The 25,887-nt window shown below is 45.2% G+C and overlaps 2 protein-coding genes across 5 annotated transcripts in view; one reads left to right on the forward strand and one right to left on the reverse strand.

The window, feature by feature from the left end:
- The window catches only part of LOC119382249 (pseudouridine-5'-phosphate glycosidase), a gene marked incomplete in the record, with an annotated part of 1,023,505 nt that overhangs the window by 405,637 nt on the left and 591,981 nt on the right, over positions 1-25,887 (reverse strand).
- Positions 1-25,887, forward strand: part of LOC119384112 (CD151 antigen) — a 367,764-nt gene that overhangs the window by 219,921 nt on the left and 121,956 nt on the right. For 3 of the 4 annotated variants that reach the window (XM_037652406.2, XM_037652407.2, XM_037652408.2), the window contains one exon: positions 9,979-10,029. The exons of the other annotated variant lie outside the window; for it this stretch is intronic. The gene's annotated coding sequence lies outside the window, so the exon portion shown is untranslated. The remainder of the gene's footprint in view (positions 1-9,978; positions 10,030-25,887) is intronic. 4 annotated transcript variants of the gene reach the window in all.

The raw sequence follows: 25,887 nt of genomic DNA on the forward strand, positions 1-25,887 counted from the left end.
CGGCGCCGTTACTGAGTGTACTCTTCAGCAGTTTGGCAGTGGATATCCTTCCAATGGCGACCATCCGCTCGGGATCCATGTGTGCTGGCACACGCTAGCACGTTCGGACCTGTGTAAGGGGCTGGATAAGAAGCTGTGGCCTCTCCCTCTTACGCTCTCTCAGCAATCACGTGATGGCGTCGGGGAACGAGATTCTGCAGACGCGCGACGAACGCACGTGCTCCCGCGTGGCATGCTCCAACAAGAGTTCGGGACGAGTAACAACAGCAGGTCGATTCCACGAAAGATCAAAAAAGTGTGTATATTCGATGTTTCCGATTTTCCTGATAATTTTGTATGTTGTGCACATATGACTGCACAGCACGAAATCGCAGTTCGTTTTCAAATAAAAAATTTTTTCATCACAGGAAAATTCGACAAGTGTCGCCGGTTGACGACGACCATTTTACGAAGAGTGCGTTTTCGTAAATTCGCAATCATGCTGGCAGCTACTTAAGCTATATATTACAAATATCTTTCTTTTTGGCGGAAGTAGAAGTAAAGAGGAAATAGCTGGTATGATTTCATGGAATTCTGAGCAAATTATGTATTTTTAAAAATTCACGAAAAACGCTGCGTTTTTGAAAATCAGTCAAATTTGGGACGCTATGGCTACTTCTGTGAACATCTCAGCTTGTTCATATTTGCAGCATGAATAGGCCTCTGTGTGAATAATGAACCTCTGCATTTGTATTTCTGTAATAATTTTCAAAGTAGTAAATTTTCATGCTCGAAACACCAAAAAGAGAAAAGTGCTCCTCGATTCAAAAATCTATAATAAAAAAACCCAATCTCAATTTTGTTCAAAGTCCCCCAAAATGTTCTCAAAGGACTGCAGAATGATATTATGAAAAAACATGTTGCATCATTTTGATTAGGACAAAAGCAGAAAATGTCAAACATTGTGTTTCCAGAGCGTTGTGGCTACTGCGGGAAGGACATCTCTAGTAACAAGAAAATACAGTAACACGTCTTTTTTCTTCTCTGAGCTTCGCTAAACAACAGTAATGATCTATTGTCGGAAAGTGGGAACTGTTTTGTAAAGAAAAAAAGATCGTTCCAATTAAATGCATTTGCGTGGTTTGCGACTTCACGCCAGTGTTAGACATCCCTCAGTCCACAGTAGGCACTTTCAGTAGTAGCCTCCTTTTCTTTCATCTATTTCAGTTGAGTATAATTCATATCTTGAGTGCTAAAGAACGCATTCCCTCCATGCGTCTCTTATGATGACGTGCTGTGCCAGAATTGAGAGATTCGTATAAAAGCCAATGTCTCTTGATGAATAAAAATGAATTTCTGGAGAGCGGTCGCCAAGAGGTGTGGTTTTTGTTGGCCCAAATGTGTACGTTGTCAAACCTTATGTGATAAATGCAGACTTTAAAAAGAATCGATTACGTGAAGATTGGTGGCAGCAGTTTTGGCCACGGACAAAACACGTTTTGTTTGCATTGCATCTGCTTTGTTTTGCATCTCCTTGTATGTCTTGAAGCAGTGCTGGCAGATCTGGTCTCCCTCTTGAATTGAGCGCGCATCCTACTTCATGACCCTCCGCAAAAGAGACTCGATACGATATCTTCTACATAACGAAAATTCCGCTCCAGCGGAATTTTCTTTTTGTGCACCATGAGAGAGTCCGTACAAAATCTCGGTCATGGCTATAACGCCTACCCGTAGCCACCTTCAGAGCGTAGGACAGTGATCGCATCAAGGTGAAGCACAATTTGGATGCTTAACTTCTATCTCAGGTGGTGTTTGGCTGACTGGCACAGCCGTGCTCGTTGCTGTCGTCTGCTCAGGCGGGCGTCTATCGCGCCGCCCTTTGCACCTGTCCGCCTAACGCATGCTACTCCGTTTACACGAAGGCGAGTAGCGCGGGCCACTCGATCTGCCACACGATCCGCACGGTGCGGATCCAGAGACCGGGTGGGAGAGCGACGAGCGGTGAAAAATGTATCGTGTAACCAACGCAATCGACACCCCAGCATTTTCTCGTGCAGAGCGACAAAGCCTGGCAAACAATGTGTGGCTGCTGTGCTTAAGTTGCACTGCGGTACTCGCCGTTCACCACTGTCGCTATTTGCGATTTCTCACATTCTTACAATGCATGATCGACTCAGCTACACAAATTTCGCGTTTAGCTTCGTTGCTTTTATATAGGTAAGCGCACTTACTTAAAAAAAAAAAACTTATCCAGAGGAATGAAAATGTCCGTGCTACCCGTCGACGAGGAATATAAGTGGTGTCGCAAATGCATCTAATTGGAACGATCTTTTTTTCTTTACAAAACAGTTCCCACTTTCCGACAATAGATCATTACTGTTGTTTAGCGAAGCTCAGAGAAGAAAAAAGACGTGTTACTGTATTTTCTTGGTACTAGAGATGTCCTTCACGCAGTAGCCACCACGCTCTGGAAACACAATGTTTGACATTTTCTGCTTTTGTCCTAATCAAAATGATGCAACATGTTTTTTCATAATATCATTCTGCAGTCCTTTGAGAACATTTTGGGGGACTTTGAACAAAATTGAGATTGGGTTTTTTTTATTATAGATTTTTGAATCGAGGAGCACTTTTCTCTTTTTGGTGTTTCGAGCATGAAAATTTACTACTTTGAAAATTATTAGAGAAATACAAATGCAGAGGTTCACTATTCACATAGAGGCCTATTCATGCTGCAAATATGAACAAGCTAAGATGTTCACAGAAGTAGCCACAGCGTTCCAAATTTGACTGATTTTCAAAAACGCAGCGTTTTTCGTGAATTTTTAAAAATACATAATTTGCTCAGAATTCCATGAAATCATAAGAGCTATTTCCTCTTTACTTCTACTTCCGCCAAAAAGAAAGATATTTGTAATATATAGCTTCAGTAGCTGCCAGCATGATCGCGAATTTACGAAAACGCACTCTTCGTAAAATGGTCGTCGTCAACCGGCGACACTTGTCGAATTTTCCTGTTATGAAAAAAATTTTTATTTGAAAACGAACTGCGATTTCGTGCTGTGCAGTCATATGTGCACAACATACAAAATTATCAGGAAAATCGGAAACATCGAATATACACACTTTTTTTATCTTTCGTGGAATCGACCAGCAGCAACTACAGTGGATTCATGGTGTGCTCCACGTTCAAGGGCTCGTTAACGTCGGGCAAGGTGCCCGTGATAAACGGAACTCGACCCATGCGCTGGTTTGCATCCCCATATGGTTCCCTTTAGTGGGAGATGGTGTAATATTTTCTGATTCTGCTACGAGACACGAAATATTTAACATATGTTGGCAATTATGATTATGTCAAGTACTTTGTATGTACACCACTAGTTACGCCTGTCACCGACGCATTTCTGCAAGGGCGCAACGTAAATGTTGCCACTTTCATATGTGGGCTATTTTTGAGGCGAAAGCCTTAGATGCCTCATCAAACGCGGAAATTGACCATCGGCGTCGGCATCGGCAGCCTCAACACAAGTGATGCAAAAAATCCCCACGTGATGGCGTCACTGTATGACGTCGCAGATCGCCAAAATTTATGACGTCAACGTCACGTGACATCAACGTGACCATATCATGTGCTGATGTGATCACATGATATCGTCACCTGGTCAAAGGTGGGCGGATCACGGAGGCAGTGCAAAACATTAGCTGCAGAAATTTTTCGGAGGGGGGCGGGGGAGGAGCTACACATCGAGCGAGAAGAAAATAAAAGAGAAAATGGCTTTCACGTTCGAGTCGTCTTAGACAAATTCCTAAGGGACTCTCTTTATTCTTCTCAGATGCATATCATTATATCCCGCGTTCTTCTACACCAAACACATCCTACTAAACGTTATTGTTCCATTAAAAACAGTTTCTGTCTACATGCACTTCTGTGTCGGAGTAGAACACACGATGAATGAATCTGATTTCCGTAGCAGAGCATCTGTGGAGGGGATGCTTCGGTAATGAATTCCAAGTTCCGTGATACTCGCTCTCAGAACAGAGCGAGCATCGTTCCGTTATTGAGAACTCTCAGCAAACCCAAACTGTGGAAGATTTGCTGCAAACATGCCGAACCACCTCTCGCTCTGTATTAGCGGGAAACATATGCCAATCTTAAGGAAGAGTATTCTCTTGCAAGAAGCCACGCTACCTCGATTACGGTTTGTTCAGGCAGGTGGAGGGTGAGATAAAGGTGCTTTGCCCGCGGATACCGCAGCTCTGGCCGTCCACCCCTATTGTGCTTCGCAAAAATGGTTGCCACGGTTGCAAAATCTGAGACCACCGTTGGTAGCCGGCGCCAGGAACAAAAGAAACGAAAAGGAAAAAAATTCAGCCAGCTCCGTTTCGCCGATGAACCAGTGAAGCTGCTCCCTTCGTCAGGCTTTGCAAGTCTTTCAGGTGTGCTGTATCGCTGCTCTTTATTGAACACTCCTTGTTGAGCTGTGAGGTGATAGTATAGCCACCGCCCTTTATAACCACAAATATCACGTGACAGTGGTGCGGCTGTGGTCACGCCATTTGTTGGGCTAACTGTTGCCTTCTTTCTTTTCAGTGGAAGTTGTGTGTAGTGGGATTTACCCAATTCTTGTGTCACATACGCGTTTATGATGATGATAGCTTTCTCATAGGCCGCACAGATTCCTGTGGCACATACCCGCTTGTTGAGCTAACTGCTGACTTGATTTTTTGTGGACCAGTGGTGAGTAGTGGGATTTACACCATGTATGTGGCGCATACCCGTCTATGGTTCCCACAAGCGTTACCACGGATCCCAGATATGTGAGGCTCGACCAAGAAGAGCTTCGCTCTTAAAACAACATAGAGACTTGCATGTTATACCTCTGTGCGATGAATAATGCGCACATTCGGGAAATACGGCTTGGCTACATCCTAATTTGCAAAAATCAAGGTCTGCGTACTTAATCGGTGCTACAGAGAAGCGCCGCTTTATTTGAAGCAAGCGAGATGAGAGGTGAACGTCAACGTCTGTTGCGTGAGTTATATACGGCACCACGATCTCGTAAAGTTGCAAGGCGGTCTTGTTGTTACGACATTTTTTAATAACTATGGTAGGACAGGATACCGGCACACAAGAAGAAAACGAAGGCAATAATAAAGTGAACAAGACACCGCCAGATGGATTCCTGTCCCCGCACTGCAAGAAATGCAATATCCATGCTTTCAAGATACCGCCATCTTATGTAGGAGTGGGTGTAGAGCGCCTAATTGTAGAAGCCGAATGGATAGATAAGGCTGGTAGTGTATGTGTCAGCAGTCCGTCGATTGCGCTTTCAAGCACCTGCGCATGAGCTGAAAGGGGCGATAAATGAATTGTGTTTCCGTGCGCGATATGAAGTTGCGTGCAAAAAAAAAAAAACATTTATTAAGAACCACATGGTGCCCAAAAATAAACCATTTGTTGGAAGTAGTAGTGCTGTGTGTGCGTCTCCGTGTTTTGTGTCCCGTTACCTTGTGCTACCATAGTTATTCAAAAATTTACAGGGATCGCTGCATTGATAAAGGGGAACGTGTTTTTTATGCGGACACGAATAAAGATATTTGTTAGGAAATTAGCGCTTGCGAAGATAATAAACAAATAACCATCAATGCAGATTTTTTAAATTTTTCATTGGCGCCACTACGGGAAACAAGCAACATCATGAGTGTAATGTCACAGATTTTGGTTGTGTTCTCACTAATCTGCTGTCTCTGCAGAATCCTTCAAGATGTGTGTCATATCTTTGCAATGAAATTTATGTCAGAAGCGAAAGCGAGCCATTTAGAGTGTAACGCGTCGGACGGCATAATTTAGAAATGGAGGAATTATTCACATTTTGGCTATCTTCTTTTTTTAAGAGCATGCAGTCACGATATCCGTAACATGCTTGTATGTTTCTTTCAAAATGATCTAAGAATCCTATTTGAAATTAAAATTTTCTGTTTTTCTTGAAAAAGTACTTCCAAGATTTCTGGCTGCAATTTGTTTCGCTTCGGATGCGCAACCATTTCGCGACAGGCACGCCAGGCCTGCGCGGAAAGCGCAGCACAGCGAAAGCTGGAAGAGCGGCGTTTCGAGAGCGCGTTATAAACTCTCTCGGTGCAAGTACACTGACAACGTACCCATTACGCCACAAATAATAATTTTTGTGAAGTTCAGAAGCACCCACCACGACATTATTCGTCATCATGCGGAGAAGCGAGGTACCACCTGTAAGGCATTATGTGCACTTTGTTGATGCGACGGCTAATGACGATGAAGAATTATGACTGAGCCTTTTGTAATGGGTTGGAAGCATTCAATAACCCACTCGTTGCGCAATTCGCAGTGTGTGACGCCTGGTTAGAGAATTCGCATTGTGTGACACCTGTTTGTTATTTTTTGATCTGCTGCCATGCACGCTACATTACATATGTTAATGTGGTTCCTTCCCGAGATGAAGCGTGTAAAGGGTCTTTTTGCAAAGTAGTTCCAAGCACCGGCATGGCTCTGAGGTAGAATGCTGGGATTCAACGCAGACGGCCCAGGTTCGAACCCCGTTCCATTATGGAAACTTTAAATGCGGAGCATTTCTTAGTCGCACCTGCGGTGTCGGCGGCGCCGTCCACACCCCCACTGCTCATGCTCGGCTCGTCTCGTGCCGACAGCAAGCATCTCCTCTCCCTCCCTCCCTCCTCTCCGTCCCTCCCTCTTCGAACGCGGGCGGTGTGTATATAAGCGGCGGAGCGCGCGTTCGGAATTCAGTCAAGGGCGTTTTTACTTGGCTTTCGCTTGACTTGACGCTTTGCTTGACTCGAGTAGATGCGATGGAAGCAACAGTACCTTCAATCAGCGTCCCACCACTTGTTCAAGGCAACGTTACCCCACCCTCACCGTCGTCAGCGTCAACAACAGCAAGGAACGCAGAAGACAAGGCTGCGAAGAGACGAGCATACGACGCTGAAAGCGTTTGAAGCGAGCTGCGGACACGGAACTTCGTGCACGCTGGAGCCGTTCAAGTCGTACTTGGTGTGCGCATCGTGTAACAATTAAGCATTCCCAAACCATACCCAATTACGCAACATCCACGCGATACCCCCACCACTCTGCGACGCACTTACTCGAGTTCCCCCCGTGGGAAGATGCGGGCGACATTTTACTGCGAAAGCTGTTATGAGATCATTTCAACGGCCGTTTTTGGCGCCGTACGTAGTTGTCCGCCGCCGCCGCCGGTGTCCGTAACCACTATCGCACGAAATAAGAAAAAATTTCGAGGATGGAACGAGGTTCGAACCTGCGCCCTCTGCGTGGGAGCCCAGTGTTCTACCTCAGGGCCATGCCGGTGCTTGAAACTACGTTGCAAAAAGACCCTATACAGGCTTCATGTCGGGAAGGAAGCACATTAACATACGTAATGTAGTGTGGTAGAAGAGTAAAATAACAACCAGGCATCACACAATGCAAATTGCGCAACGAGTGGGTTGCTGAGTGCTTCCAACCCATTACAAAGGCCTCTACGATAATTTTTAATCGTCATCAGCCACAGCATCAAGTCCACATAATGACTTACAGGTGTTTAGCCAGTACCACGGTTCTCCGCAGAATGACGAAAAATTGCATAGTGGCTGCTTGCCTACTCCACAAAAATTATGATGATTTATAGCGTAGTGGGTTCCTGGCAAGTGCACTTCTATTGGTTGCCAAGGAAGCCCATAAGGCTCCCATGATGCATTTCGTCAGGCTCTTAATAAAGTTAATTCCTTCTCTCTCTCGCTCTCCGTTTCTTCGGTTAACATATGTTATAAAGCGTGGTGGGACAGTTAAATAATGACCGGGCGTCACACAATATGAATTACGTAACTAGTGGGTCGTTTAAAGCTTCCAACCCATTACAAAGGGCTCAGCCATAAATCTTCATCGCCATCAACCACCCCAATAACAAAGTGCACAGAATGCCTCACAGATGGTACCTCGCATCTCCGCAGAATAACGAACAATGTCGTGGTGGGTGCCTCCCAACTTCCCAAAAATTATGATTTGTGGCGTAGTGGGTACGTTGCTAATGTACTTGTATTAGTAGCCACAAGAGAGTTTATAACGGGCTCTAGAAATGCCGCTTTTCCAGCTTTCGCTGTGACTGTGCTGCGCTTTCCGCACAGGCCTGGCGTTTTTATAATAATTTTTTGCTTATTTCGTTTTTTTTTCACATTTCGTGCGATAGTGGTTACGGACACCGATGGCGGCGGCGGCGGACAACTAAGGCGCCAAAAACGGCCCTTGTGATCTCATAACAGCTTTCGCTGTAAAAGAGCACAGGGTATTTTCTGAGGAGAAAACTTAACAACATGTTGCTAAGACAAGTCCGCGACCTGCACAGCTAGCCAGGTGGAAAAAATGATGACTAATTGCGAAGTCAGAAGGGCTAGCGACTTTGTTCAATTGGACTTCACTTTTAACGGGTGTTCTAAGATATAGAAATATTCTTAGGTGGTTAATTGGTTTACATTGATTATGACAGCACAACTCAAAGAACGGGACGAATGAAAGACAATGCGCTTGTCTTCACTAGCAGGATGCCAACGGAGAAGATTTAGTGGCGATCACTAGCACCGAGTGTGTTCGATGACGCGTCGATATGTAAGCCCCTATAGCAACACGCTTGATAAGTAAATCAAATAATAATTCATAATATTGCAAAGTGGGGAAGTTATGTGAAACAGCGTTATTCATTATTTGAGGTATAATGTTTCCTCGTTAGTTCTCATACCAAAAAGTGGTTCATAAATAAGTAAACTGAAAAGCGCCGCTATGTGTCACGGGCGATTTCATAACCGCCACGTGTGTGTAGTGACAATAACAACGGCGTAGTGACGACGCCCTCCTGACAACACGATCTTGCTTGCTCTTCATTCAGAATATAGGATGCCACTTGGTCTTGAAGCGTCGCACAAAGCCTTTTATTTCGTTGTAGGACTCTTGAACTACATTTCGATGGTAATTATTCCGCCGATGGTCGCATGACTTTTCGCTCGCCCTATATGCAGCAGCTGCTTTGACAACGTCACCAGTCACGCTCACCAATTGCATTCTGTTGTTGCTGGACTTGTACTTCTTTCAAGCTTCACACTCGTGGTGCCAAGTCTGAAGGATGCGTGGCCTTTTTTGTTTGTCCGTAATTTTCTCTTTCTTACTTCATCTACTTCTTCCTCTTTTTATTTCTTCTGTCTTTTTGTTGTCTCTGTTTATTTCTAAATTTATTTCTCTCTACACATACTTCCTTCTATTTCTCGCTTCCTCTTTCTTTCTACGCCTTTCTGTCTAGATATTTTTCTCTGCTTCTTTGATTCTCTGTCTTTCTAACTTTCTTTCTCTTGCTCTTTTTCTTCCCTTCCTCTTTCTTTGTATAAGGTGCGCGTCACCCTCTCCCTTCCTTATTTCCCTCTTTCTCACCCTCACATCTGTCCTCCTCACCCTGACTTCCCTTTCCCACCCCCTTGCTATCCTATACTGTAGAAGGCTATGTTATGGTGTGCTAGCGTGCCTGGATAGCCGCGTCGTTACGATGCTCGCCTTTGGATCGTGGGTACGCGGGTTCGAATCCCGCCTCGTCAAGAAATGTTTTCTTCAAGGATTTCTCTCTTTCTTTCTATATCTCTTCCTCTCTCTGTACTCGTTCTCTCACCCATCAGCGTTATTGCATCCCACGCCGGACAAATCGGTGCACGTGTCCTGGGAGGGAAGCTGAAGAAGAGGACGAAGATGGCGCTCATAACGATGACGCGAAATGGCAAAACCAAAAGTTGAAGAGCTCCGCTGTAGAACGCCAACGACAATCTATCCTGCCCTACTGAATGTTCCGATGTTCTCCCCTGTGTTTTTTGTATCGCAGTACGTAGAACGGACTGTTTTCGCTCACTACTTCAACATTCACTTGTCATGGCGACCAAATGAAACTTTCTTTTTTTTTTTTTTTGCACGCGCAGCTCTCGGCGGATCTGCGCCTTCGGAGAACGGTGAACCAGGCAGCCCTTCCGGTGAGTACTGCGCTGCGTTTTGTTCTTCTTTTCCCGCTTTACTCTGTGTCCACTGGAGCGCTGAAGTGCAATGCGGTGTAGCCTACGCGGACATCGTCTCAACTGGCTTGGTATTCACTGGGAGCCTCACTTCGTATTTGGCGATAGCGCCTGTGTGGCTCACGTCTCGCGATAAAGAGTGAGAATAACACGCATTTACTTCACCTCGAGTCAATCTGTGCACGCTACTCGTTAAGAAAACAGTACGACTAGCTGATGCGGGGTACAAAAACGAAACAAAGCCTTTAAGAACCTCCTTGGCCTTTCAGAAGCTGCTGTTATCTTGTAAATCCCAAAAGTGGCGATAAGTATCCAATCTCTGGGCTTTACAACTATAAGGATGCCGCGCACGTATGAACGTTCATGCGAAACTCACTAAGGCTACTTCGTCATTGAGGTGAAGAACTTCATTGTGCCCTGAAAGTGTGGGCTTACTTCGCCCTGTTATATGTTTATCTTTTGGCCACTCATATGTGCGCTCAAAAAGTTTTCAATGTTGCATTGTATTTTTCTTTCCTCGCCTCGGCCGTACCTTCATATTTGGCTACAGAGGGGAGTATATATGCAGTGACGGCGCATCAAGTGCTCGCTCTTTGACCTCGTAATGTCTACATGCACACGCCTCCAATTGGTTGGTAATGGCATTCTTGAGTTTTTGGCAGGGTTCAGTGCGACCGTGCCTTAGTTCCGCGGCGTGGGGACGTCCAGCTCTTGTCTCTCCGGTGCCTCGAGGGCATGTCCAGATTTGGCCGTCGAGGCTGGAGCTGCGCAGTGCGGCGGACCGCTTCGACGAGACAATAACACCTACTTACACTGACAGAGTATGTGATTAAAGGGGCCCTGCCGCACTTTTTCAGCATGAACAGAAAATGCTGCCGATCGGTAGTTGAGGCTCCTTAGAACACGTGAACCAAACAATATAGCGCAGCCCGCTGCGTGGAATTTACAATTAATTCTGAAAGCCAGCTAGATATCGCTTGCTCTTCTCTCGACAAACGATGCCATAAACCCAAACCGCCGCGCCATAAACACAATGTCCACGCCCGCTGGTTGATTTGAGCATCGTGAACTGCAGACTTACCACGGCCGCCGCGGGATGTCGCGACACGCCCGCCCGCTCGCTCGCGATCACACTGAAAGTAAGCCGCGCGTTAAAAGAAAAAAAAAGAAAAGAAAACAAGGTGCTCGACTTCGCACAGTGACGAACGGACGTAGCTTTTTGCCCCTCATCACCCTCCTTTCCTTGGCTTTCAGCGCGCTCGCTGGTACGAAAGGAGAGAGAAAGCACTTGAAGAGTGCGACAAATCCTTGTAACTACGCTTGTACTTGACGGATTATAAAAATTTTTTGCGGCAGTCGATTCGTGAGCTCCTTTAATGAAGCCATTCGATGTCTACTTCTAAATGTGCTGCAGGGCCGCTTAATTGTGTCGACGTCTGTCTTGAAAACCTTTCACGTGTTGGTGTTACACGTTTCGGGGTAGATCATGTTGTGTTGCAGCGGGTTGTGGTGCGTGTTTGTTTGCAGAACATTTCAGTTGGTTGGGTGTACCGCTATACGCAACGCATTTTGCGTTTATCGGAATACCGAGTGTGAACTGCGTGTGCGAGCGCCTTACCGGAAAAACCCAATACTCCTAAAAACGCCCGTAAAAAATTTGCACCATAGAAAGCGGTTGCCGTCCACCTCGAATCTATCAATTGGCCGTCGTTTCGCATGGACGTGCCACACTCGTTTTAGAATTTTGTCACGCCGAATCCTTCGATTGCTTCCTCTACAGCCTTAACTGCCAATTTTGTGGAATGCTGTAAAACATGTCAGTAACATCCACTGAGAATGCACATATCGGGTCGCACTCCTTCAGAAATAGCACAACTTCTTCCGAGTTGCGAATCAAGAACGGGTTTTGCACATCGAGTTTTACCAGGTGTTCTTGAAGATACACTGCGAGTGCCTTCTGCCATGTGCCCTTGTCCTCAACAATCACCCTGAAAGGTGAACCAGTCTTGTGGGTTTTTGCCGTAAAGAAAGGGCTTAGCGTGGACGCCTTGCTCGCCCTTACTTCCTTCGAGTTTTTCTGTAGACCTGCTTCCTCACACAACTTTGCAGTCATGCTTTTTTCTTTTAAAAGCTTCTTTTCTGTGATGTCATGGATAATTTTAAAGTTCTTTCGCATGGCTTCTTCAGCTCTGAAATCGTAATCATCTTGATTCATGACCACCAACTCCCCTCGCTCATATGTGCCGTTTGTGTGCTCCCCAGTCACTTTTTATAAAGTTTGCGCGAAAATCTTCGATACTACACCACTATTTTGCACATTCTTATCCTGCTGCCTTATGTCTTAGCATACTTAATTAGCTGAGACTGGATTGAGAATTTTCCCTTCTTTTCAGGGAAATGAAGATAAGCACAGCTCAGCTCTTCAGTCTTCGTAACAATGTACTTTGCGACAGCAATCCGCGAGGCTTTCATTGGAGGAGCGATAATGAATTAGTCCGGATATTTCTGGCGCAATTTATTTGCAGTGCCGCTTCAGAAGGCACTACAGGAGACGCGCGACTGGCAGCGGTGGTCCTTTCCCCCGCTATAGTTGGATAGGATTAGCGATCGGCACTGGCTTACGAGCAAAGGTTTCGGAGAAGCGGTGAACGACAGAGTTCGCGGACGCGCCTCTCGGAAGTGTGCCTTTGAAATGTCGGGGGTGACAGGGCCGCCTGCCACCAGAGGGCGACAGCGTGCTCTGCGTGGAAGGCATCGTCTATCGCTCACTCCTGTCTCGAGAACAATCGAACGCTAAGCGGACGCATTTAAAAATGTTATAAAACACCCCACTCGATTTCATGCCCAATCCTGCACACTTATCGACGTCATTATAACAAATAGCACAAGTGCACCTCTTTGCTCGGGTGTCCTTAAGACACATATTAGCGACCATTTACCTGTTTACTCAATTTTAAGTCAAAAGAAGCTTCAACTTAGGGATGCAAAGCCACCGCCTACCCCATTCCGGTACATATGTCCTAGCACAATTGATATGTTCGCTACATATATATCCAAGATAAAATGGGACGCTGTTTTCCGTGAAACTGATGCAGACACAGCGTATAATGTTTTCATCGAACGTTTTAGTGAAGCCTACAACAAGTGCTTTCCGCTCAAAGCAAAACGCAGACCACGCAAGGCAAGAAAGCCTTGGATTACTTCGGAATGCCTTCAAGCTATAAAAGTAAAAAATGCACTTTACCAGAAATTTCTAATATCTAGAGACAAAGAAGACTTGAAGACATTTAGAAAACATAGAAATACTACAAACTCTTTATTAAGGAAAAGCAAACTTGAATATTTTAGCAACCTTTTCAGCCCTGAAAAAACCAAAACGTCCGAAGCCACCTGGAAAAAGTTGAACATGTTGCTCCACCCACACTCGGATGATAGCACATACCCGACTAAACTCATTGTAGACAACCGCGTTCTAACTGGTGATGACCTTGCTGAAGCCTTCAATAAATTCTTTACCTCTATTGGAGAGAGCTCGCACGACAATAATTTTGCGCGATTCATGGGTTCGCAAGTAGGCGAAAGTGCATTTCTATTTCCAGTGACTACACAGGAGGTTACGGCAGATTTCATGTCACTGAAGAATAGCAGGTGTTGTGACGTAGACGGCCTAGAAATCCGTCCAGTTAAGCATGTTATTCATGAAATATCTCCTATTTTAGAATACATCATTAACTTAATCTTCTCATTGGGCACGTTTCCTAGTCGTCTTCAGATAGCCAAAGTTTCTATTATTTTCAAAGGTGGTGACAAAAATAGCATGACCAATTACAGACCAATTTCTATTTTACCTGTATTTTCTAAAGTAATTGAAAAGTTGTTACATAAACGAATAGTGTCATTCTTAACCAAGCACCACATTATGACGCCTTTTCAATTTGGTTTCACAAAGCAGCGCTCAACAGAAACTGCCCTACTAATGCAAAAAGAAATCATACTCGATGCATTTGAAAAGGAAATATATACACTTGGAATTTTTGTAGATTTCTCAAAAGCATTTGACAGAATCAACCACATTACATTAATTAAAAAACTAGAACACTATGGTTTTCGGGGGAACTTTATAAATGTCATAAAAACCTATTTGAAATACCGACAGCAAAAAGTAGATATTAATGGCTACGCATCTAGTTTTAAAAAAACTGTCACATGGCGTGCCCCAAGGAAGTATTCTGGGTCCCCTGCTTTTTAATCTGTATGTGAACGACTTGACAAACATCGATAACAATACAACATTTATTATTTATGCAGATGATACCACCTTATTTTTAAGGACTGCGATTTGCATAAACTAGTTGACAAAGCAAATAGTGTCTTGAAACTGCTGCACATTTGGAGCATAAGAAATTCGCTAATTATAAACACCTCAAAAACAAAATCTGTGCTCTTTCGTCCAATAAATAAGCCCGTAAACTGCGATTTATCATTAGTGATTGGCTCAGAATCTATTAAAATTGAACCGATAGTGAAAACTCTGGGAGTAATTTTTCACGAAAACATGCTATGGAAGGATCAGGCTGAGTTTGTCCATACTAAACTTTCTCGTACTGTAGGTATCTTATCGCGCTTACGTTTTCTCTTGCCACAAAAAATTAAACTCTTACTATATAATTCGCTATTTTTATCTACATTAAGCTATTGCTATCTAGTATGGGGCACCACATCGGAAAAGAACTTAGGCCGAATATATAGATTACAGAAAAAGGCTGTGCGCATAATTACAGGTGTTCCTCGCGATGAACATTCCAAACCCATTTTCGAAGCCCTTAATTTACAACCAATGCCTGAGATATACAATACAATTTTAATGAAGCGATATCGTACTTCCCGAAAGAATCACGACTCTTTTCTTAATGATTTAGCGCGTTTGACACCCTATACCTGCCCCTATAGCACACGAGCCACCGATGACTGGAAAATTCCTTACACACGTACTAACTATGGTCGCCAGATGATGAGCTACTTACTGCCACTAACCTTAAACAGTTTCTTACAGTAAACCATTTATACTGCTCCGTTCTGTAAATGTTTTTCAACGTGTTAATAAAATGCAAATCGGCATGACCTTGAAGTACATGTTTTGATATTGTATAATAACTGATGATCTCTTGCTGCTGTTGCTATGTTGTCAAATGGTGCGAAAGCCTTCGTCAAGCCTTAATGGCTTTTTGCTTTCGCCCCACAGCATCACTGTTGTGACTTTTGTAATGTCTCCTGTGATGTCGGAATAAACTGAATTACTGCCACATTCACCGGACACTAAAGGCAAATAACAATTTATGTCAGAATGAAAGGTCAATGTTTGAGAACGTCTAAAACGTCAATGTTATGAACAGTAGTGTTCTACTAATCGAGAAATTAAGATAAATGTAGGACATGACATGTGCCACCAGTGGGGGATGTTGAATTGAGCTCACGCGGCCGCGTCTCACTGGTAGTTTTCGCTGGTGCATTCGCATCTCAAGGGTAATTTTGTTATTGCATATTGCTGCGCTGGCTTTGCTGGCTCGCGAAACACTGAAAGTTAGTGAAAATACCGCGTCAATGTAATGTCTGCATGCTACAGCAACGAAAACAACGGCTTTCCAATGACCGCCATGGAGGGAACTGCTATGCTTGAAGTGCCTAAGTGCCGCACATGTACGAGTGTGGGATGAACAGCCACAAAATCTACTCGTGCGCTCACTGCCTTTTCGTGCAGAGCATTACGAAATCAACCGTAACGTAAGCAAACCTTGTAGCCCGCCCTTCAAAGTACTGCTTCGATCACAGCGCTGTTTAGTCGGTCTTGTCAGGATGCTGCATGCCCATGTCAGGAAATTGAAGGTTAAAGAAATGGTTTTTAAAAAAAGGCAAGCCTGTATTAATAGCAAGGGCTACATATGATTCTCCTAGCGGTTTTAGTGAACCGTCCCCCTCCGCGCCTCAAGGCCAAGCTACAGTCGCCTTCCGCACGATTCCTCGGAGGGAATGAACATCAGTCCCACGCATAGGCGTGCGCACAGGGGGGGAGGGGGGCAGGGGGGGCGGCCGCCCCCTAATCATCTAAGAGGGGGGGCGCAAAATCCGACCCGTACATTGACCCTTCTAGTCACCTAGGAGGGGGGGGGGGCGCAAAATCTTCCCCATACATTGACTTAGTAGGGTGGGGGGGGGGGGGCGCTACGATGAACCTTTGCCCCTCCCTAATGGGGAACCCTGCGCACGCCTATGGTCCCACATGTATCGCACAAGTGAAGGCTCACGGGCTCATCGAGTCGCATTTTGGCGGCACGGCGCACCAGCGGCGCAAACAGAGGCTCATCGAAAGGCGCCAACACACATGCACGCACGCACATGGGGCGACCGTATTCCCGCACTGACGGCAGGATCGTATGCAACTTCCCGACTCTACGCAGCAGTGTCCGATTACCAAGTGCTTCCGTGGAAAACATCGCGTTACAACGTATGCAGCAGCGTCCAGCAAAACAAGCATAACAAGAAGTATTTTGGCGTGCGCATGGGCGTGCGTTTCCCGTGGAGGCACAATGTTGCCAGGTAACGGGAGGTGCTGCCGTAGCGCCTGCTAAAGGAGGCTTTGGGGAGTGCTTACGTCCCGAGTCCTTGAGAGGCGGGCGGTTTGAATCGAGCTAGCAGTATGCGGACCACAAAAACGTGATTTCCCTTAAGCATTTCCTTGGCAGGAAACAATCACTACGAGGTTTCCGGAATGGTATTTCAAAAGTCCACGCCAAATTGTGTTTTGCCTTTAAGAAGCTGTACAGGCACTATTATATGCGCGCTGCTTCACTAGGCGCCAGGCTCGCTTTTTCGGGCAATGAAGAAAGGAGCCAAAATCTCAATTCTTGATTTTGGTGCTTTGAATATTCCATTTCACGAGGCACCACTTGGTTGGCTCGGCTAACGCGCGCCTTGAAAAAAATGTTCGCTCAGTTATTCATGTACACGTTTCGCGAGACTACTTACTAACTTCACTACTGCTTTGCCTTCGTTTATTTCTTGAATGTCGTCCATAAATTGTTACACTTATTTTTGTTTCGCATGCAATAGCTTGCTTAATCTCAACTTGAACGCTATTTATATTTCGCTTATGTATAATTAAAGGGGCCATAACACGGTCACTCAACAATTTGCTGTCTTCAGCGAAAAATACAAGGACACGGTGTATTATGCCTATACACATACAGTTGAAACTCGATTGAACGAAGTGATGACCACGGTCAAATAATTTAGTTAAATCGGGAAGTTCGTAAAATCCAGGAAGGGATCTTTCCGTTCTTCGATACCTAAAATGATAACGTATCTACACGCAAAAGCCAGCACATCATTGTTTTTGCTGCAATACATGTGAAAATCCTGCGAGGGGACCCCGAAAGCGGGCCGGACATGTCGACCATGGGGGAGGCTCCGTGTCCGGACGATGCAGGCCGTGTAGAGAGCAACGTGAACCTATCATAGGCTTCCGATATGCAAAGACGCGGCAAACCAATGTAATGATTATGGCGGCATAGCTAGCGAGAAAGTTGCGAGGAGACGAGCAGTGCTATCTGAAGAATAGACCATAAAATAACGAAAACCACGGCCGCCTCTAGCGCCATTTGGTACTTAAGAGCGCTACCGACTGGCGAGTCCTTTTCTGCGTGCATGGGCGCCGCGTGCAGCCTCGCAAAAATGAACCTATAGGGTCGTGAGCAGGGCGGCAAGGTTATAACAGCGAAGTAAAGTGTGGGATTGGGCTAGTTGGTATTCCATTATTAAACTGCTCAGCGTAAAAAAAACTGCTGTGCGCTTGTCCTCGTCGTTTGTATGTGTACCGTGTAAAATTTTTTGCGCTGAGCAGTTTTATAACAGCGAAGCCGTTTAATCTCTCCAAAGCCCCGCGTGGCGTTAATAGAAAACTATCACTACGAACGTCCTCTACCTTATATGGCATCCTGCGTCGCCTAGCAAAGCGTTGGAGGAAGGAAAGTAGGAAAGGAGAGCAGTGTAGGGCTGGTGCCTTTCTTGCCCCCTTTGTCCTCGTCAAGAGTGCGCCACTTCATCATACGGTATAATGGAGGAGGAGAAGAAATATATAAAGCAAAATGAACCTTCCTGGTGAGGCGGCATTCGAAACCGCGTACCCACAGTCCGAAGGCGAGCGTCATAACCACTCGGCTATCCAGGCACCCTAGAAGAACAAGCACATATGGGAACCATATGATTGAGTTGTTATAGGTGAGGGAACAAGAAAAAGATGGAGAGAAAGAGAGAGAGAGTGGAGGTGGATAAGGGAAGTGAGGGCGAGCAAGAGGGAAAGGAGGAGTACAGTACAGCAAGGGTGAGGGAGGGTGAGGGGAACACCAACAGCTCCGCTGCTTCCTCAGTCTTCGAGCCACTTGTCCGTACCTGCACGAGATTTTAACGCGAGAGCGAACGCGCGAGCAATAATCCATTTGCGCCTAAATCAGGAGTAAATCACCATTTTTTCACTCATTTATTTCCAAAAAGGACTTTGCTATTAAATGGGGTTTGGTGGCCAGGTTCGTTAATTCGGGTTGATGACAACATTAAACCCTATCGGCACCTACTTGGGATTGAACATTTCTTCGTTAAAGAGACACTAAAGGCAAAAAATATTAAGTCGACGTTCATTGTTGAAGTTGCGGTCCAGAAACCTCGTAGTGCTACTTTTTTGCCAAGGAAGTGCTTATTTTAAAATAAAATCACGTTTTAGTGGTCCGAATCGGTTTAGCGCACTTCAAATCACCCGCCTGAAAGCGGTATTTCGCACGTCACTGTTGCCGTGCCCAACGTTGCCCGCCTTTACTGCGCGGCGGCGTGCACTGGCGGTGCGCACCATTCGGCCATCCGGCAACATCACATGCATGCGGTATTTTCTCGAACTTTCTTTCAGAGCGACTTTCACGAGCGTGCAAAACACACGTGGCAGTACGCGATACCGAAACTACCACTGAGACGCGACCGCGTGAGGGAAGCAGGGCGCCGGACGAAGCGCAGTTTGACGAAAACGGAACCTTTGAACCACGCGCGCTGTTCCCCATGGCAACGCGAAAGAGGTTCTTTTTTCCACGAATCAAACAGGAACGGACAAGCAGCATTTTGTTACGTCTCTAGATGCACCGAAGGTTCTTTTTTTATTGCAGCTAGTTTGATTACTTGTGATTAATTGTATTCAGACTCTCCCACGTCATCGGGATCACTTCCAAAATGTCCCACTCGTGGCGCTCGTCGTGTGATACATTTAGCTTAATTTCTCGGTAAGTAGGGCGTGCTGTTGATAATACTGCAGTTTTGGATGTTGTCATACATTGAGCTTTCACTCTAACATAAATTGCTATTTGCCTTTAGTGTCCCTTTAAATCGCGAACTTTGTAAAATCGCGTATCGTTAGACCGAGTTTCAACTGTATGAAAACTTCACTTCCAGGATATTTCGCTCCAAAGTGAGCCCTAGAAGTCGCCGGCTATATAAACCTCGCCCACTGCCGGCGACTGCCATTTTTCGATGGCTTTGTGACGTAATACGCTGCGTCGAGTGCAGCCGTCATCTGCTAACAAATCAGCCACCTTGCCACACGCGTATATTACTCCTGCGCCTCGGTGGCATTGTTTCAGCCGCTGCAAGTTGTCTAATTCCAGTGGCAAGCTGAACAAAACTCAAACAGCTCGATTGGACGCGCACCTGACGACGGAACAAAATCGTTCGTCGGAGTGCAGACGCTCGCACAGCACACAGCTTGTTACGTCACGGCTTGCGAGCGCAGAAGGTGTTGCCCGAACCAGGCCGCTTGCGTGTTTATAAAAATATTCATTTATAAGTTTTAGTTCACGAGCAAATGCCCTAAAACTTCGCCAGCTTGCTTGTGGACGCACATGCATTATCGCACAGAACGCGGATTATGATCGAAAAATGGGTGTCATGGACACCCTTTACCCATACGTGTGCTGCTTTGGTGTTACAACAACAACAACAACAACAACAACAACAATAATAACAATAATAATAATAATATTAATAATAATAATAATAATAATAATAATAATAATAATAATAATAATATTATTGTTATTATTATTATTATTATTATTATTATTATTATTATTATTATTATTATTATTATTATTATTATTATTATTATTATTATATAAAGTATAAAGTGACTAGTGGGGTCCCTCAAGGGTCGGTATTAGGCCCACTCCTATTTTTAATTTACGTTAATGATGTTTCTTCTGCCATTCGTAATTCTTCTTTCCTCTTGTATGCCGATGACATTAAGATATTTAAGGAAATTCATTCAGTTAACGACTGTCGCTTGTTGCAGTCAGATTTGTGTTCTTTTTCCGAATGGTGCAACGGCAATAACCTTTCTCTAAATACCTCAAAGACAAAATTCATGTCTATCACTCGCAAAACATCTAGCGTGTCATTTCAATACCTTGTCAATTCTGTGCCGTTATGCAAGGTTTATGAAATCAGTGATCTTGGTGTTGTTGTTGACAGCGCGTTAAACTTTTCTTCTCACGTTAAGCGTGCTGCTATGCGGGGCCTTCGTTCTCTCGGATGTGTTTGTAGAATATCTCGAGAATTCAGGTCTCCCATGGCCCTACACAAATTGTACACGGCAATATGTCTTCCGCAACTTGAGTATGCGTCCGTGATATGGAATGGCATTGCTCAATCCAGCGGTAACACCATTGAACGAGTCCAGAAAAAATTCCTCAGCATATATAACCATCGTTTTGCTAAAAATGACTCTGGATCTCGTTCAAATACTGCTGAGTCATTATCACTGCCATCACTTCACTGCCGACGAAATCGTTCTGATCTCTTATTTCTCTACAAGCTAGTCCACGGTTTCATATCCTGCCCTGTACTTCTCCATTGTGTTAATTTTCGAATTCCGCGTAAGTTAACCAGAGAGAACAGACCATTTCATGTACCCGCTTGCTTCTTCCAACACTCTACCGTTCACAGAATACAAAGTCTTTATAATATTAATTTTCTTGATCTTGACGTTTTTCATAGTCCACAATCACTGTTTTTATCCGAGCTTTGCACTGTTTTGACATAGTATGGCACAGTGTACAAAGTCTTCCCTTCTCCGTCTTTCCGCATAGTTGTATATGTGCAATCTAATTTTTTATTCCCCTTCAATATTTCTCATATTGTCTTATTTTACTCCTCCCCTTTAGTGTTCATTTCTCTTTGTCTACGTGTTTTTGCTCTTTTTATTTCTGAAGACTGTCTGTATTGTATTGTTTATTTTTATTGATTTTATTTTTGCGTGCGCCTGCACAAAGACCTCACGGTTGTTCCTGGGCACGTTAAATAAATGATTGATTGATTGATTGATTGATTGATTGATTGATTATTATTATTATTATTATTATTATTATTATTATTATTATTATTATTATTATTATTATTATTATTATTATTATTATTATTATTATTATTATTATTATCTGGGGTTTTACGTCCCAAAATCACGATACGACTATCGGGATGCCAATTATGAGGGACGCCGCAGTGGAGGGCGCCGGAAGTTTTGACCAGCCGCTGTTCTTTAACGTGCACTGACAACGCACAGTACCCGCGATTATAGCACTTCAGCTCCATCGAAATGTGACCGCTGTGGCCACCTTCCTGTCAACTGCCGAGTATTCTTGGTGACTCATATTTGCTTGGAAGAAATTCTAAGCATGTCAAAGTCAACCCCTTTGCTGCTACAGTAAAAGCTCGTTAATTCGGATTTCACGGGACCGGAAAATAATTGGGGCAGCTACGCAGTGGCGGTGCGAGGAAGCGGCAGAGCTCCTCCTCCTCCTCACTCCCCTTTCCCTCGCTATACTGTATATGGCTGTGCTCGCTCTCACTCTTTTTTTTTTCTATCTGATTACGAGTGGAAAAACGGTGCTAAAAACCGACAAATAAAGGACACAGACCACTGCGCCGTGGTCTGTGTCGTTTCTTGTCCCGGCTTTTTCTTTCTTCCCTTTCTTCGTCTTTTTTTTTCTATCTCTTTCTTTCTCTCCATGTACTCGTTCCCTCGCCGATAAGAGTCATCGCATTATCCGCCGGACGAATGGGATCTAGGAGCGAAGCAGAAGAGGAGGAAGATGTCGCAGATGCATTAAAACGGTAAGGGGTAAGCGCCACTAGTAAGAGGTCATCATCATCATCATCAAACGCGCAGTTCCTTACCGTCGCAACAACCAGGAGCCCCCCAACGCACTTCACTCGAGTCGCAGATGCCGAGGAGGACAGCTTCTGGATTGCGCAGACACATGACGCGCGGCTTAAACAACTCCACCGTTAAAATGCCCGAATTATCGAAAGAATCAAGAAAACAATCAACAAGCTAGCGTTACATCAATGCATTTTCATTTTCTTGATGAATACGCAAATGCAGTGCTTCTTTTCCGCAAGAGCAGAGTCAAAACAGCAATTTTCGTCGTCCTGCGACTTTGTTCACAATGCGACCATGGCTTGGTACTACCGGGTTTAATTAGCGCGAAAAGCGCTCTGGGCCGCTCCCTTATTACCTACCGCCACCACCACCGCGCGCACGCGACGGAATTTTCGCAGGTAAAATGGCCGGCAACTGATATGTTCGCCTATCGCGATGTAGCAAGGGATTGCTATGCCAGCAGGCCGACCGCGGCTGAAAGCTCTTCGTCTTCAGGAGCTTCCGCTATGTTTGAATTTTGTGACATTGCTGCTGAGTGCAGGATCCGCGTATGGACGTAGCCGTGATCACTCACCGATCAAGACAGCGATGCGGACAGCGCCGTCTCGTCAGGCCTCGTTTCTCGCTTTCCACGAACGCCGTGCTCGCTCTTTTGCGTCGCACAATTGCGGCGCTCGTCTCGCTGCGAAGATCGTCCGAATGAACTGGTTCATTAACGAATGCTCGCCGGGACCACGGAACACGTGCGTGTTATTCGATTTCTCGAATTAACGAGTTTTTACTGTATTACATAAAATGGGCAATTCTGTCACAGCGAAATGGTGGTGACGACGATCAGGGCGTGAATGAACAAATGAATATCGACGGTGACCTAAGAAAACGGGGGAATTCGACGAGTGGGTAGGTCTCCATCAAAAATGTATAACAGCTTTAAAAAGCACCACGTTATTTTTGAATGAACTCAGTTGCAATTTTGAGCCGTGTGTGTCACTTCTTCCTGCTGTGTGCCGTGCTGTGGCGCCGTTATACATGTATCGTGACAGTGACCCGCAGTTTTGCTTCCACCAGCATGAAGGTCAGCTGAAGGAGAAGAGGCACATTCTTACGTTCTGTGCAATGAAAGCGCTGACAACGGTCGCCTCTACGACCGAACGCTCGTGGCCTGCACCTCTTGTTCTTTGCCGCCTTGACCCCCCCCCCCCCCATTTTTAAAATGCTAGCTGCAGCAATGGGTCACTACAGTACTGGGTCGTTTGCCTGTCCGAATCGAGCTATTAATGATGAAATTCAAAACGCATACAAAAGGCGCATTCTGGCAACACAAGCGGATTAACAGAAAGATATCGACCGAAAGGCTGCGGACAGTGAACAGCAAGATGGAAGGAGCATCACCGGACATAGGGTTACCGCACAGAAAGACAGACGCATCGAAAATATTCGAGGAATTAATGTTATAGGAAAACGGTTGCCCTATCGTGCATTCGAAAAGCTTTCCTGAAATAATAATAGACAGCAAAAGCTTAGGCAGGTTGGAAGTGTCTGCGAATTCTTCACCACTTGCCTGCATCTCTCCGAAATTGAACTTCTCGCACTGTTACTGAGAAAATTCTCGATGTCGCAATAAAAGGTCACCTTTAGAATTGTGTACAGTGCTACGAAATTGTCACGCATAATATTACCGCATCGTCGCCGAGCGCAGGCAATACGGAGCCGCTTCCCAGACTGTAATTGTTTGTAAAAGAAATATTTAAAATATGAAAAAAAAAATTAGCGCAACGTGCAAGCTCCTCTTTTTATTTCTTTATAAATCAATGAATCAAAATTCATGTGCCTAGACAGCAGCCATGAAATCCATGTTTTGATGGCAATTTAGGTGAAATCTAACCAGCAGGTGAGACATTAATCAAAAGCTGGTGTTATTACTTCCTCAGCTCGAGGTCTCGTCGATATCTTTCACTTCAAACAGCCGAATCTGGCGGAGAGTCTTCCATTCTCCATAAGCTTCAACACGCTACGATGGTCTAGTGGCCGCATTTTCTGTGGAGGCCAAAATGCTAGACGCCCGTGTACTTAGGTTTAGGTGCACGTTAAAGTACCCCAGGTGGTCGAAATTTCCGGAGCCTTCCATTACGGCGCCTCTAATAATCATATTGTGGTTTTGGAACGTTAAACCTTAACAATCAATAATAATTATTCATAAGTTTCATACATTATACCATGCCACGAAAAAAAATTAACCAACGCACGTAAAACTGAAGACAAAAAAGAGAGGAAAGACACTTGCAAAGGGGAGCGCGGATTTGGTTAGAAAGAAAGAAAACACGACAGAACCTCTTTCTTCCCAACCAAATTCGCGCTCCCCTTTGCAAGGTGCCGAACGAACTAGCCCAACAACTGACCATTTTGAGGAACGACACACAGCGCTGCACTCACGACTGAAGGTTTATTGAAAAAAAAAACCAAAAATACATGACATTAATATGCACAGCCGAGCATGTCCAGTGGTCAACTTCAGAAAAAAATATTTGTCACGCCAACTTCTTGTTTTATTTTTATGTATTCGGGTTTGACCAGCAAGGATGGTTATCAACGCTTGAGGCATTCCACGCCGCAGTGTTCGAGCGTCTTATGTGGTTCCTCGGTTCGTCCTTTGTGTCTTTTTCTGCGCTCCCAGTTCGCTGAACGAAGAAAAAGGATGGAACCCGACGTTTCCGCGTCGATTATCGTCGCTTGAACAAAATCACAAAGAAGGACGTGCATCGACTCCACAGCGCGAAGTACTTTTCGCCGATGGATCTCAAGACCGGCTACTGGCAAATCGAAGTCGACGAGAGAGAGCGAGCGAAGACTGCCTTCATAACGCCAGACGGCCTCTTCGAGTTCTATGTCATGCCCTCCGGCCTTTGCTCGGCGCCAGCGACTTTCCAACGCGTTATGGATACAGTACTGGCAGGCTTGAATTGGCAGACTTTCCTCGTGTACTTGGACGACGTCGTTGTGTTTGCCTCAAACTTCGAAGAACACCTACGGCGGCTTGAAGCTGTACTTCAAGCAATCAAGAGCTCCGGACTCACGACAGAAAAGTGTCGCTTCGCGTAAGAGGTGCTCTTGTTCTTGGGCCACGTGATTAGCAAGTCTGGAGTTCACCCGGACGCGCGGAAAACAGCTGTCATCGCTGCCTTGCCGCCGCCCACCGACAAGAAGGTCGTACGCCGATTTGTGGGCTTGTGCACCTATTACAGGCGTTTCGTCAAACGAATTTCAAGGATCGCCGAGTCGCTAACGCACCTCACGAAAACCGACGTGGAATTCAAGTGAGGAACGGCAGAAGTGGAAGCATTTCAAGAACTGAAACGACGCCTGCAGACGCCGCTGATACTTGCGCACTCCGACGTTTCGCCGACAAGCAAATCCACACCGACGCAAGCAGCGTAGGGCTCCAGCCGTCCTAGAGCAGAGGACCGATGGACTAGAAAGGGTCGTCAGTTATGCTAGCCGGTCGCTATCTAAGGCGGAAGCCAACTATTCCAGAACAGGAAAGGAGTGCCTTGCCATCATCTGGGCTACAT

This window comes from Rhipicephalus sanguineus, chromosome 2 (genome assembly GCF_013339695.2).
Source record: "Rhipicephalus sanguineus isolate Rsan-2018 chromosome 2, BIME_Rsan_1.4, whole genome shotgun sequence".
Classification (NCBI taxonomy): domain Eukaryota; kingdom Metazoa; phylum Arthropoda; class Arachnida; order Ixodida; family Ixodidae; genus Rhipicephalus; species Rhipicephalus sanguineus.